Source organism: Lissotriton helveticus, chromosome 1_1, assembly GCF_964261635.1.
Source record: "Lissotriton helveticus chromosome 1_1, aLisHel1.1, whole genome shotgun sequence".
Classification (NCBI taxonomy): domain Eukaryota; kingdom Metazoa; phylum Chordata; class Amphibia; order Caudata; family Salamandridae; genus Lissotriton; species Lissotriton helveticus.
The window spans coordinates 2,115,718,279-2,115,725,349 of NC_136057.1; positions in this window are offsets into that span (position 1 = coordinate 2,115,718,279).

Here is a 7,071-nt window from a genome sequence, read left to right on the forward strand (position 1 = left end):
GAGTCTTGGTGGAAGCTGCTGTATAACAGCGCATTGTTGCGATCAGTGGTTTTGCGGAAGAGGTCTGTTTCGATGCCTTCAGGGGTGACTTTCACTAGTACGTCCAGAAACGTAATTTCTTTGTCAGAAATGTTCCATGTGAATTCAATCCGATCATCTTTAGAATTCAAGTCGGTTAGTGCCAGTTCAAGGTGGTCTCGGGAATCTTTCCAGATGAAAAATAGATCATCTATGTAGCGTGCGTATAATTTGAGATTGTCTTTCCAGCTGGCGTTTGTCAAAATGTGGTTAAGTTCAAAGTTGCCCATATATATATTCGCATACGTGGGCGCGGCGCAATTGCCCATAGCCATTCCGGACATCTGTAAGTACCAACATTGTTCGAAAGAAAAATAACTGTGATATAAAGTAAAAACCATAAGTTCCAAAATAAACATTTTCAGAGGGTCTGTTATGTCAGATTTGAGTAATGCCAGTTCAACCGCTTCAATTCCGCCGTCATGGGGAATGGAGGTATATAAGCTCTTGACGTCAGCGGTGCACAATAGTATTTGCTCATCCTCATTGATTTGAATTGAAGCCAACTTATTAATAAAGTCGGTGGTGTCTCTAATATAACTCTCTAGGTTGGTGACCATAGGTTGCAAGTAACAATCGATGAATTTGCCAATCGGCTCGTGAATTGATCCTCTCGTGGAAACGATGGGGCGGAAAGGTGGGTCCATTAGATTCGTGTGTATTTTGGGTAGCATTGTAATGGTAGGACTTCTGGGGTGATCTACTATGAGGTATCGCTTGGTTCTGTCATCGATGATGTCATTCTCTTTAGCTTTGTCTATGATGTTGAGCAGGACAGTTTTATATTCATTGGTGGGGTTACCACCAAGTGGCAGGTAGGTGTTGATGTCCAAGACGTGTTCACTGGCCCTCCGATTGTAGAGGTCGGTGTTGAGGATGACTAAAGCGCCTCCCTTGTCAGCTTTAAGGCATTTGATAGCCTTGTTGTTGGCGATGCTTTTCAATGTGTCATTGTCCTTATTGTTGATATTGCTGCGTATCCTTTTCTTGAAGTTGATTTTGGCAATGTCTTGTCGCACTAAGGTCTCAAAGGTGTCAATACTCTTATGACTGCTTGAAGGCATATAGTTACTAGATGGTCGTAATCCTAATAACAAATCAGGTTTGGTTTCTTTGGGGGGTTCCAGAACTTTCTCAAAAAAGTGTTTCAATCGCAACTTCCTAGTGAGTTTAAAGGTGCTGACCTCTAATTCAAGTAGATTGGTGTTGCTCGTGGGGATGAATGACATGCCCTTCTGTAGAATCTTAGTTTCATTCGCGGTGAGGCTGATGTCTGGAATGTTTATTACTAACGATTCTTCCTCGTTTTTGGTTTGTTCTGGAGCTGTTGTTGGGTTTTTTCGTTGTTTTTTGTTTGCCCTTTTGCCCCGTCTGGGTCGTCGGTTCTGTCTGGGCGTGACTCTAAAAAAGGCACGGTGGTGGTTGTGTCGGTGTTGGAAGTAGATGGAGTTTGTGCTTGATCTGACTGATCACTGGAGTTTACTCGTTCCGTTGGCTGACGTCTCGGTGGACGGTTGGTATTGTCGCTACCGGAGGATGAGGTGTCAGTGTTTTGGGTGTACGTTTGTTTCTTCGGCGTTGGGCGTAGACATCCGCCCAGGTGTACACTTCCCCAAGCTTGTAGTCTAAGGTGTCACGCCGGAATTTGCGCAACTTCCGTTCGTTGATTTCCTTAGTGTGTCGGTCGATCTGTCTATTAATCTCTTCCAAGGTCGTGCCCAATTCTTCTGGGGATATTAAGTCTTTTAGTTCACTTTCCGTAGTAGTTATTTCTAGGGTGAGTTCCTGTAGAATCCCTGACAGTTCCTCTATTATCAATAGTATTAAGTCCAGACTACATTTATTCAGTATGGCATACCATCTCTCTAGGAAAGCTTTGGAGTTCTTGCATAAAGAGGGTTTAAGAGCAATCCGTAGGCCGCGGGGAATGCGGAGCGCTTTATGATATTTAATAAGCGTGTTCGCGTGGAGTTTCTGGTTGACACGACGTTTAGAAAGGTAAAGGAGTTGTTTGATACATTGTTCCTTCGTTCTGCAGGAAGATGTTTGAGTTAGATCCTCAACCAACGGAACGAGTAAACTCCAGTGATCAGTCAGATCAAGCACAAACTCCATCTACTTCCAACACCGACACAACCACCACCGTGCCTTTTTTAGAGTCACGCCCAGACAGAACCGACGACCCAGACGGGGCGAAAGGGCAAACAAAAAACAACGAAAAAACCCAACAACAGCTCCAGAACAAACCAAAAACGAGGAAGAATCGTTAGTAATAAACATTTCAGACATCAGCCTCACCGCGAATGAAACTAAGATTCTACAGAAGGGCATGTCATTCATCCCCACGAGCAACACCAATCTACTTGAATTAGAGGTCAGCACCTTTAAACTCACTAGGAAGTTGCGATTGAAACACTTTTTTGAGAAAGTTCTGGAACCCCCCAAAGAAACCAAACCTGATTTGTTATTAGGATTACGACCATCTAGTAACTATATGCCTTCAAGCAGTCATAAGAGTATTGACACCTTTGAGACCTTAGTGCGACAAGACATTGCCGAAATCAACTTCAAGAAAAGGATACGCAGCAATATCACCAATAAGGACAATGACACATTGAAAAGCATCGCCAACAACAAGGCTATGAAATGCCTTAAAGCTGACAAGGGAGGCGCTTTAGTCATCCTCAACACCGACCTCTACAATCGGAGGGCCAGTGAACACGTCTTGGACATCAACACCTACCTGCCACTTGGTGGTAACCCCACCAATGAATATAAAACTGTCCTGCTCAACATCATAGACAAAGCTAAAGAGAATGACATCATCGATGACAGAACCAAGCGATACCTCATAGTAGATCACCCCAGAAGTCCTACCATTACAATGCTACCCAAAATACACAAGAATCTAATGGACCCACCTTTCCGCCCCATCGTTTCCACGAGAGGATCAATTCACGAGCCGATTGGCAAATTCATCGATCGTTACTTGCAACCTATGGTCACCAACCTAGAGAGTTATATTAGAGACACCACCGACTTTATTAATAAGTTGGCTTCAATTCAAATCAATGAGGATGAGCAAATACTATTGTGCACCGCTGACGTCAAGAGCTTATATACCTCCATTCCCCATGACGGCGGAATTGAAGCGGTTGAACTGGCATTACTCAAATCTGACATAACAGACCCTCTGAAAATGTTTATTTTGGAACTTATGGTTTTTACTTTATATCACAGTTATTTTTCTTTCGAACAATGTTGGTACTTACAGATGTCCGGAATGGCTATGGGCAATTGCGCCGCGCCCACGTATGCGAATATATATATGGGCAACTTTGAACTTAACCACATTTTGACAAACGCCAGCTGGAAAGACAGTCTCAAATTATACGCACGCTACATAGATGATCTATTTTTCATCTGGAAAGATTCCCGAAACCACCTTGAACTGGCACTAACCGACTTAAATTCTAAAGATGATCGGATTGAATTCACATGGAACATTTCTGACAAAGAAATTACGTTTCTGGACGTACTAGTGAAAGTAACCCCTGAAGGCATCGAAACAGACCTCTTCCGCAAAACCACTGATCGCAACAATGCGCTGTTATACAGCAGCTTCCACCAAGACTCACTCAAGAGACACTTACCCTTCAGCCAAATGTTGAGAGTCACTCGGATAGTGTCTGACACTGACACGAGAAACTCCCAAATACAAACCATGGCGACCAGGTTTTCAACCAGGGGGTACCCACAAGAAATCATTAAGGAGGCTATGAACAGGGTAAACGTCATCCCACGCTCAGAAGCTTTAAAAAGCAAGAAGAAGGATTCCAACCAGAGAATGGCACTGGTCTCTAGATACTCTACCTCTAGCAAAACCTACAAAAAGATTATACTAAAACACTGGCGAATTTTATCATCAGAACCAGATTTTGGGGACCTATTTAAGGAACCTCCCATCTTCGCTTACAGTAAACCTATGAACATCAGAGAAATATTATCCAAACCCACCACTGAACCAAGAAAACACACGGGCACACGTCCGTTTCACCACTGCAACAATTGCAACAATGTCATTGGAGGCAACACCATAAATCACCCGATGAGAGGTTTTGAAATTAATCTGAAAGTAGATGCTACATGCGATTCAGCAAACCTTATTTACTTACTTAAATGTCCATGTGGGAAGATCTACGTGGGAAAAACCAGTAGAAAAATAAAAATCCGGCTGAACGAACACAAGTCGAACATTCGTACCAAAAACACTAAATCCGATGTGGCAATTCACTTCAATGAAGCTCATCACAGCGTGGCCCAGTTAAAATATCTCGTACTCGAAATGGTTGCCAACATAGAAGGAAGAGACAATAACAAGACTCTCCTACAACGGGAGACTTCATGGATTTATAGACTTCAATCCCTGAAACCATTCGGTCTCAATGACCGGACCGAATTAAGTTGTTATCTGTAGTTGTTCTGTTTGATACCATGCACCCCCGTTCTGCATATTACATTGATTGCACACTATCACTTGAATCACTCTTCCCCACTACAAGATGGCCGCCTCCGTTTCTCACTCACTTGGGTCCTTTGTTTGTTTTGACTTTTTTTTTATACTCCTCCCGAACTCCGCAGTAACTCCGCGAAGTTCGTGAAACATGGCTGTAAACTTTGTCCACTCCTCAACTCTCCCCAGTAAGTAATCACGTCTGCATGTTTCTCCTTCACGCTGAACGTCTTTTTCGTTCGCCTCACCTAACGGTTCTTCACCGTTCTATTCCGCAGTGCCTATGTGAGCCCAGCGTTGAACTGTCACGCGTAAGATTTGTTTAAACATCTTCAGACCTCCCCCGACCTTTCCATTTCTTTTATCACCCTTAGTCACAGATCTTGGTTATGGTTTCTTCTTACTTTTTATTTCACCTCCTTGTCCCGTTTGCACACGGGTCCGGTTTTACACACATACAAGCATGTTTTTCGAGCACGTTAACCCGCACCATTTTTACTCGCATGCAAGCATGTTTTCGAGCACGCCAACCTGCACAAGTTCACTGTACTTCAGTCGATTTGTACCGTTGATCTAAGATGCATTTTTTGTATCCTCCCGCAGCGCTCCTTGACAAAGGACTATCACAGTCCGAAATGCATTGGAGCATTTCTTGAAACAAATTTGGATTATGTTGAATTTATTGAATTGCGTGATGTAACGCTATACTACATGAAACTTTGAAATTAAAAACACAACAAACGAAGAAACTTTTTCATTGAACTTGGTTTTTTGAACTTTTCTCATTGAGCCCTATCTGAGTCAGCTCGGCTGAACTCCACAAGTGTGCCCAACTCACAGGGATGCGCCTACGTGTAAGTAGCGCACTCAACTCAGTTTATTAGTCGGACGCATTTGGACAGTTGCGTCACCTGTGGGAGCACCTTTACTTTCCTTCAACCAACCATCACTTTCCCTTCAGTCTACTTGCTCAACCTCACGCTGTGCGCCTGTGCCTATACACTTTGTCACGTAATATAGCGATCCGCCTGCTTCAATGTGCCTGTCTCCTGTTGCTATGACAGTGTGGGCAGCACTTGCAGGTCAAAGATTTCCTCAAGAGTGCCAGTTTTAGAGTTCTCACTTCTCAAATCAGGTAATCTCTGGCACTTCCACTGTAAATGGCTCCACCCCCTATCCCTTACTCTTCTCTGGGGCTTCTGTACCCACAGAAATCTATGGGTACAAAAGCCACAGAAGGGACAGTACCCCAGAAATCTGTGTTTCTGGAACGCCCTGGCTGGATGCCCCTTTTGGTTCTTTTCTCGCTTGTGGGAGTTCACTGCTTGGGAAGCAGCCTATGGGCATCTGGAAACAATTACCCTTCAATTCTAAAAAGACAGTGTCCACAGGGCTGTCAGACTCCCTCCCATGTTCTTTCCTCACCTGACAGTCTTCTCCCTGCAGATACTGTTCTGCAGATACTGTTCTGGGAGACCCGCCTTTCCACTACCTGTGTCCAACTGGCACAGGTGTCCTGCAAAGCAGTGACATGGACCACATTCACTGAGACTCTTTGGAAGTACTTCCTAGAAATCTCCAAGATTCCCAGCTTATCTTCTGGGTCCACCTCCCAACAAAGGGACACTAGAGCCTACTCATCCCTCTTCTCCTGAGAACAATCTCCCCTTAGGTTTATGCTTGTCACCGATGTGGAGTACCAACTAGCATCTTCCTGTTGCATGTGGCATCTCCCTTCTTATGTCTTTTCTATTGACAGTCATAATTCCTGTCTTGGTGATATTGCACCTGGGCTTCTTCCCACCAAATCCACTTTCCTATGCTCAGAAGTGAGTTTGAATTTTTCCCCTTTTTAAATGCGTGGGCCCTTAAGGAGTTCTCACTTTTTTTCTTCTCTTCTGAGCCTGACCCCTGCTCCCTTTTTTGTTATCACCCCATGGTATCTTCTTAGACACTCTGGTTTTGATCCAGGCTTCCTACCCACACTCTCTAGGAACAGTAACCTTGGAGTCTGTCAAGAGCTGGCACAACTCTGTAAAACAAGTACTCAAGATGTACATGTGCATAATTAGGTTATACAGTCCATCATAATACTTTACTTTACTACATTTCACCCAACAATCCAGTACCTTACTAGAAAAGCCTATAGCAACCTCAAAAGACTGTTGTGCCTTTTTATGGCTGTCCCTGAACTTTAGATTATACTTTTTTGGGGTTAAACCAAAAGTCTGCATAAGGGCCTCTTTCATGGGGGCATATCTATCCTGGTCAGCTGCATCTAGGGCCATTGGTGTATCCCTTCCAATAATGGGCATGTACCTCCACAAACTAAATCCAAGTCCTCTTCTGAGACGTATTGCATATTAAAGTCTCTCTTGTAAGCGGCAAACCATTCATCAACGTCATCGACCACCAAATAAATAGGCATTAAGGGCCAGATTTATCAATGGCTTACATTGTCCTTGCGGTACAAAAGGGGA